Source organism: Ascaphus truei, chromosome 20 (genome assembly GCF_040206685.1).
Source record: "Ascaphus truei isolate aAscTru1 chromosome 20, aAscTru1.hap1, whole genome shotgun sequence".
Classification (NCBI taxonomy): Eukaryota; Metazoa; Chordata; class Amphibia; order Anura; family Ascaphidae; genus Ascaphus; species Ascaphus truei.
Window position 1 is genome coordinate 32140176 of NC_134502.1, and position 8909 is coordinate 32149084.

The 8909-nt window shown below is 44.9% G+C and overlaps 1 long non-coding RNA gene across 1 annotated transcript; it reads right to left on the minus strand.

Moving 5' to 3' along the window:
* Positions 1-770: 770 nt before the first annotated feature.
* Positions 771-2291, minus strand: LOC142470871 (uncharacterized). The gene is made up of 2 exons (XR_012789350.1): positions 2109-2291; positions 771-1289 (listed from the first exon to the last, which is right to left on the minus strand). It is a non-coding gene; the product is annotated as an uncharacterized LOC142470871 (long non-coding RNA).
* Positions 2292-8909: the final 6618 nt, after the last annotated feature.

An 8909-nucleotide genomic window follows, 5' to 3' on the forward strand; every position in this document is an offset into this window, starting at 1 on the left:
ATCCATCAAATTCATACTCACGCGCTGATTATATCCCAAATACTGCAACATGCTGCTAGCTGGTCTACGGGGTAACTGGTATGTGGAGATGACTTTCTTTCATATGTGATTATATAGAGTAATATGAGTTATAGGGAGAGGTTAAGTGGGGTAATAGGAGGAGTTATAGGGAGCGGTTATATGGAGTAATAGGAGAATTTATAGGGAGTTGTTAAATGAAGCAGTAGAAGTTACATTATATGGAGCAGTTATATGGGCTAATAGGAGAAGTTATAGGGAGGGGTTATAGGGAGGGGTTATATGGGGTAATAGGAGAAGTTATAGGGAGGGGTTATATTGGGAAATAGGAGGAGTTATAGGGAACGGTTATATGGGCTAATAGGAGGAGATATTGGGAGCATTTATATGGAGCAATAGGAGGAGTTATAGGGAGTAGTTATATGTGGAAATAGGAGTAGATATTGGAAGCGGTTATATGGGGTAATAGGAGGAGTTTAAGAAGCAGTAATATGGAACATAAGAAGTAGTTATAGGGAGCGGTTATATGGTTAATAGGAGGAGATATAGGGAGCGGTTATATGGAGTAATAGGAGGAGATATAGGGAGAGGTTATATGGGGTAATAGGAGGAGTTATAGGGAGCGGGTATATGGGGTAATAGGAGGAGTTATAGGGAGCAGTTATATGGGGTAATAGGAGGAGTTATGGGGAGAGGTTATATGGAGCAAATATGAGTTAAATGGATCCAAATAGCCACAATGAATACTTCCATTTTATTTTACATTAAATATCAATTTTATTTCACAATTTCAAATTAACCAAGTACGAACGTCCAACTAATTTGGGCCCTAAAAGATCTGCATCTCCAACTATCTCCACCAGATATATTTAGAGACGTCGCTGGTTTAACCCTTCCCCCCACCCCCCAAAGACCTTCCCGATTTAATGTCGACCAACTGAAGACCCTTCATGGGGAAGCTGAGAAGAGAGAAGACTCAGTTGCTACAGCAGGTGAACTTGACATCATTGAGGGCCGTGTCATCTCCGTCTCCTTGGTTTGACTCCACCCTGGTCTGGATGCCACAGATCCCTATTTCGCAGGACAGGCTCCAGGGTCCGTATGTCCCCCACGAGAGTCCAGATCCCTCTAGTATCGATTCGTCGGAGCACTTAAACATGATGTTGTTGGCGGCGGTTTCGTCACCGTCCCCCTGAGGTGGCTCTACTCTCAAGTTGAAAGCGACGAGGTTGCCGTTGGGACACCGCACAGGGGAGGTCCATGAGCCCCACCTGAGAGAGAAGAAGGAGGACGTGGTTAGTGGTGAAGAGGAAACTTCCTAGGTGCTTTTGCAAAGGAGACCTGACCTGTAGGACGGGCACAGGATTTTAGGGGAGATATAACCAATTATCTATATCGTGTTATTACTCCTGTCCTACGTCCTTCAGGGGAGTAAAGGGGAATCTCTAATAGGGTGAGAGTAAAGGGGATCTCTAATAGGGTGAGAGTAAAGGGGATCTCTAATAGGGTGAGAGTAAAGGGGATCTCTAATAGGGTGAGAGCAAAGGGGATCTCTAATAGAGTGAGAGTAAAGGGGATCTCTTATAGGGTGAGATTAAAGGGGATCTCTAACAGGGTGAGAGCAAAGGGTATCTCTAATTGGGTGAGAGTAAAGGGGATTTTTAATCTATAAAGTGGTATTCCCCCCCCCCCCCTTAATCTCCTGGTGATACCCCTCTCTATATATTCGAATACCTTGCTATCCTTCCAGCTGCCTTAATTTCCCTCCCTATATACCTCAACATGTTGCTGCCCTCGGAACTCCCTTATACACCCCTCCTTATAAACCCCAAAATCCTGTCATCATAATATATGCTTGGCAAACTCTGCACATGTGAAGAAGAGACCTGTGAGGTTTGACGAGCTCTGTACATGTGAAGAAGAGACCTGGGAGGTTAGGAAAGCTCTGCACATGTGAAGAAGAGACCTGTGAGGTTTGGAAAGCTCTGTACATGTGAAGAAGACACCTGTGAGGTTTGGAAAGCTCGGCACGTGTGATGAAGAGACCTGTGAGGTTTTGAAAGCTGTAGATAATGTTATGTGAGGCTCACCTTCCTTCAGTAGACTGGATTGTTTTTTCCCAATTGTTTTTGTTGTTAACACAGTACAGCTGGATCGCATTCAGAGCCGTATCATTCCCCTTCCCCTGGTTCCCTTCCACCTGTATCAGGAAGATCAGTTACAATGTATCCATCTCATATATAACTACTCATAACCCCTCAACCAATTAAACACGTCCCTGTCATTCTGTCACTTTGGCCCTTTGTGGGGCTGACCCTTTAACCCATTAAACACGTCCCTATCATTAGGTCACTTTGGCCCTTTGTGGGGCTGACCCTTTAACCCATTAAACACGTCCCTGTCATTAGGTCACTTTGCCCCAAATGGGACTGACCCTTTAAGCCATTAAACATGTCCCTGTCATTAGGTCAATTTGCCCTTACGTGGGACTGAAATTTAACCCATTAACCATGTCCCTGTCATTAGGTCACTTTGTACCTAAGTGGGACTGACCCTCTAACCAATTAAACACGTCCCTGTCATTAGGTCACTTTGCCCCTAAGTTGGGCTGACCCTCTAACCCATTAAACCCATCCCTGTCATTAGGTCACTTTGCCCGTAAGTTGGACTGACCCTCTAAACCATTAAACACGTCCCTGTCATTAGGTCAATTTGCTCCTACGTGGGACTGACCCTTTAACCCATTAAACCCATCCCTGTCATTAGGTTACTTTGCCCCTACGTGGGACTGACCCTTTAACCCATTAAACACGTCCTTGTCATTAGGTCACTTTGCCCCTTCGTGGGACTGACCCTTTAACCCATTAAACACGTCCCTGTCATTAGGTCACTTTGCTCCTGGGTGGGACCGAGCCTTTAACCCATTAAACACGTCCCTGTCATTAGGTCACTTTGCTCCTAGGTGGGACTGACCCTTTAACCCATTAAACACATCCCGGTTATTAGGTCACTTTGCTCCTAGGTGGGACTGACCCTTTAAACACAGAGATTCTAATAGGGGCCAGCGGCGTAACTAAAATTTGAAAGAGCCTCCCCTTCGCATCCCCACGCTCCCCCTCTCATCCCCACCCTCCCCCTTTCATCCCCACCCTCCCCCTCCTATCCCCACCCTCCCCCTCTCATCCCCACCCTCCCCCTTTCCTCCCCACTCTCCCCCTCTCACCCCCTGTCATTAGGTCACTTTGCCCCTATGTGGGACTAACCCTTTAACCCATTAAACACGTCACTGACCTGACCATATAATTTACCTATGTTGCTTCTCAGATTAATCCTAATTGTGGGATATTAAAACGAGGGGGCTCTTTATGGGGTTACAGGTAACACTTCACATTAGGGAACAGACCTAAATGGGGTAAGAAGGCAGCAGTGGGGGCAGAACGGAGTTGTGGGGCAATTCTTAGACTGCTTTGATTTCGGACTCAGGGACCCCCTTCTTCCCGACTTACAGGCCCTGGTATGTGGCATCGGATGTCAATAATTGAGATATCTGCCCCCCATATCTGGGCCACAAACTCGGACCAACTGGAGGTGTTATAGTGAGGTTTGGGATTTAGGGGATAATGGGAAAGCAAAGGGGATTCCTAATAGGGGGAGTAAGGGGGATTCTAATAGGGGGAGTAAGGGGATTCTAATAGGGAGAGTAAGGGGGATTCTAATAGGGAGAGTAAGGGGGATTCTAATAGGAGGAGTAAGGGGATTCTAATAGGGAGAGTAAGGGGGATTCTAATAGGGGGAGTAAGGGGGATTCTAATAGGGGGAGTAAGGGGGATTCTAATAGGGGGAGTAAGGGGGATATCTAATAGGAGAGTGAGGGGGATTCTAATAGGGAGAGTAAGGGGGATTCTAATAGGGGGAGTAAGGGGGATTCTAATAGGGGAGTAAGGGAGATTCTAATATGGGGAGTAAGGGGGATTCTCATAGGGGGAGGAAGGGGGATTCTAATAGGGGGAGTAAGGGGGATTCTAATAGGGGAGTAAGGGAGATTCTAATATGGGGAGTAAGGGGGATTCTAATAGGGGGAGAAAGGGGGATTCTAATAGGGGAGTAAGGGGGATTCTAATAGGGGAGTAAGGGGATTCTAATAGGGAGAGTAAGGGGGATTCTAATATGGGACGTATAAAGGGGATATAACATAGTGGGAGACTAAAGAGGATTTCTCATAGGGTAGAATAAGTGGGGTGATTAATAGAGGGAATAAGGGGGGTTATGATTGGGGAGAATACGTGAGATTTCTAATAGGGGGAGAGTTAAAGGATTTCTATCAGGGGGATAGTACGGGGGATTATCTAAATAGGTAAAACAATGGCCATTACTGATAGTTAGAGTAAAAGGATTTATATTAGGGAATGTAAGGAGATTTCTCATAGGGAAAAGGGCGAGGGAGAGAAAAGTGAGGTTAAAAAGTGAATTTGCAATAAGGGAATTAAAGAGGAATGTAATATTTCCTATATATAGGGGACTATGCACTAAGCAGTGATAAGCAGCAGAAATAAAGTAAAGAAATCTTGCACTCACCCCTGCCAGGCTGCCACGATGAAAGCCGTCCTCATCATTATGTGTCCATGTCCTCCGTTGCCACAAACAACACAGTGCATAAAAAAAAGACAATCTAATGTCCCCTAACCCCTTAATCACCTTAGCGGTTAGTAACCGCGGTAGTAATTAAGGGGTTAGCCTACCATCTGCCACTACCCACCCACGAGGCCTAACCACCCTCCCAAGGCAACTACCCTTCACCCATTCATTGGTACAGTGGGTACATCATGCTCATATAATACGAGCATGATTTATTTACCACTATAGCAAGAAATTGTGAAGGAATTAAAAAACAGGCCAAAATAAAACACCTTACATTGCAAAATAAAACACATCACATGGCTAACTAAATGCATAACAACTGCCAATAAAACAATTGAATGGCACAGTGGGTACATCATGCCCATATAATATGGGCATCATTAACACTATGCCAGTCAATGGTCAACCTATTGGGTGATTCGTCCCCATCACACAGGGGGGTCTATGCACAAAGCAGTGATACTGTAAGGGGTTTTTAAGTGAGATAAATGCCTTATGGTGCAAAATTGCGTGCAGCGCGATTCACAAAGCAGTGATAACACTGCAGTATCACGCTTATAAGGCTTTTTATCACCAAAACACAGTCATTGATAAAAAATTTGCGCCATAAATTGTGCCATTACGGCATTTATCTCACTTAAAAACACTTACTGTATCACTGCTTTGTGCACAGCCCCCATAGTGTCTAATATGGACAATGAAAGGGGGTTATCTAATACGTGGGGAGGGAGTATCGGCTACTTCTAAATACAGAGAGTAAAAGTATAAATCACAGTTATAAAGGAGATTTTTGCGGTAATTAGCTGGCCTCTGAAGTAGTCCTGGCATTTGACTGCGCCTGCAAAATTAGATTGTAAGTTTTGCGGGGCAATTTATATATTTTGCCATCAAAATCCCATATACAGAAGCACATACATTGCCATGCAAGAAATCATATTATTATTACTGTATATATTTATCTCACCTTGAGAGAGAATCCTCTGGTATGGCATCCGACGGGACACATTTCAACTGGCCCCCATTCACCCAATTCCCCTCCGTTGGAGACACTGATGACATTTTTAGAGTTCCCTTGTCCTACTGAGAAGAGAGGGAGGAGGAGGAGGGATGAGACCGCCTGGAACATCATGGTGGGGTCTTGAGGAACTCAACTGGAGATGTCAAGAGATGTCAACGGTGAGAAAAACTTCGGCAATGTAATAATCGGGAATCAGGTTTGCCGTTCAAATCAGCAAACTTTATTTCTTCAATCAGCTCAGCGATTCAGCAAGGATACAACATACAAAATACTTCTATTCAAGGGAGCAAGTATCTGAGAAGGCAGTGGCGTATCCTGCGACAGCTACGTTTTATACCCTTAAATCGAAGAGATATACATCACTGTCTCAGCTAACTCGCTTTGGCCAACTAAATGACGTACTTGTTTACATACTTGTTTTTCTGTTGTTACCATCACGTACCTTATCTCAGGAACATTAGGAACTTACAAAAACAAGTCTTATCACTAAAATGTGCATCACACAACTTGGTTTCATGTTGCCCCTGATACCAATAACATTGTATCCTATTAGTTTCACACTGACCACAAGATTCCTTAAAACATCTTAACCTATTGAGTGCTGAATACATATATATATATATATATATATATATCAACATTTTAAGTTATGGTGGGGGAAAAAGGCATTTGGGTTCGGTGAAAAAATAACATCAGCCATCTTAGCTCTCTACTCGAACCCGGCCGCCAGGGTGGTACTCCAGGGCTCCCCTTCCGATCCCTTCAAGATTAAAAGTGGGACAAGGCAAGGCTGTCCCCTCTCGCCCCTCCTTTTTCCCCCTGTGTATGGAGCCGCTGGCGGCCCAGATTCATGACCATAAGGATATTACAGACCTGGAGTTTGGGAACCAAATACATAAATTAGCCCTATATGCAGATGATGTCCTCCTGGTGTTGTCCAGACCCCTGACGTCGCTTCCCAATCTCTTTGAGTTGCTGGGTCAATTTAATAAAATCTCAGGGTTCAAGATTAACCAATCTAAATCAGAAGCCCTAAACATAAATTTACCGAAACCATTAGAAAAACTCATCTCCATGAATTTCAACTTCAATTGGCAGAATAAAGCGATCAAGTACCTGGGAATATATATTCCCAAAGATTATAATTCGGTGTCTCGGGCAAACTACCCCAGGTTAATCAGGACCCTACGGGAGGATATAGGTCGCTGGTCAAAATTTAACATATCTTGGATTGGTAAAATAAATAGCGTGAAGATGAATTTACTACCGCGACTCCTATATCTATTTCAAGCGCTCCCGGTGCCACTAAGATTGGACGAGATCCTCAGCCTTCAATCTGCAATCTCCAAATTTATATTGGGCGGCAGAAAAGCAAGACTAAATAAACGAACCCTCCAGAGACAAACTGCAGAAGGGGGGCTAGCGGTACCTTGCTTGTTATCATACTACAAGGCGGCACAATTATGCCAAATCTCTCAATGGCACACAAACCCGGATTTGAGACGCTGGGTAGCATTAGAGCTTGCTCACCATTGGAGCTAGGCAACTTAATTTGGAGCCCAAAAATAGCTAGGAAAGCTATACCATCACCGCTATCCTCAATGACCAATTCGTTGTCGATCTAGGAGGCGACTAAATTCAAATGTAATCTTACTACCAAAAACACCTTCATGACCCCTCTCTGGGATAATCCATCTTTTGCTCCTGGTTTAGTTAGGGAAAACTTTGCAATTTGGAAACGTAAGGGTATAGAACGACTTAGAGATCTGGAAGGTAATAACAAAATTTTGCCATTTGCACAAATCAACTCAGATAAAAATATCCCACAATCGGAGCTGTATAGATACCTTCAGATCAGAGCTTTCTGTAATAAATTTAACCCACACCCCCCCATTGACATAATTTGAAAGGCTCTGTCTTAGTGAGACGTCAACAAAGGGACTCACAAGATGTGTTCTCCTGTGATGATATCTTTGGTCGACCGGCTGTCAGTCACTATCAGGTAGATTAAGTTGGAGAGGCAAATAATCGTATACACAACCCCGATTCAGGAAGCTACATCACAGGCAACATAGGTTCGAGTGGATCATCGGCCGTCCTCCCCCCCCCCCCCCGAACCCACATCCCCTGTCTATCCTTTCCCTTCTTTCCCACCGACCCAGTTAGGTTATAAACAATGTTCATACACTGTACTCAGTTATCTTATGTATGGAATGTAAAAAACTCACGATCCTGTAATGGATATCTGTTGTACTTCTTCTGAGCTTTAAAAAGCAATAAAATACAAATTATTAAAAAAAACAAAAAAAAAAAACATCTTAACCTATTGAGTGCTGAATACATATGTAACCCTGCTTCCCCCTCTCCCCCAGACTCTACAGTGGTGTATAGGTTGCATGAGGGCAGATTACATGCAGTGTGGTTCATACCTGTGAGGAACAGGAGGGCCTGAGCTTCTCGCGTAGTTATTGGGGAGCCAGGACCGGGCTTCTGGGGTGATAGCCTCCATGATCTCTTAGTGGTGCAGCGCCTCCATCTTCTATACTCCCATTAATATGGGACACGACCTGTACAGAAGAACCCTTTCGGTCCCAGGGTAATAGCCTCCAACTCACACACTGTCTTTGGTACAAAGGATAGTCTCTTTATTGGCAGATCAGCAACTCCCAAATGCAGTGGCCTTTAGTAGCCGCAACAACAACAGCAGGGCCTTGCTAATTACTCCGCTCTCCTCCCACACCGATATTTCCTCCTCTCCTTCCCTCCAAGTGTCTCCTCCGACAGGATGGTCTGGGCTGGGGCTTCAATACCCCGTGGCCCACCACCGAGGTTATCCTGTGGGGATTGAATTCTCCCCATCAACCCAGGCAGGGGGTGCCTGATCTTAACAGGACTTACCACAGTAGAAGGGAGATAGGTATAGCCTGTTCTGTTTACAGGGGGCTATATATATCAACATTTAAATTTATGGTGGGGGAAAAAGGCAACAAGAAACCTCCACTATATAGCATATCTACTATATATTTGTGAAATCACTGTATGTCTGCGTCCCAAGGGTCAATCGCATTGGACCTTGGCCCTGTCACTCCGGCTCAGGCCATGCCCGCCCCCGCACACCTCTCATTGGCCTACGTCCAACACCAATGCCACACTGTCCCACCCCTCACTGACTCTCATTGGCCTGCGTCCAATGCCCGCCCCCGCACACCTCTCATTGGCCTGCGTCCCACCCCTC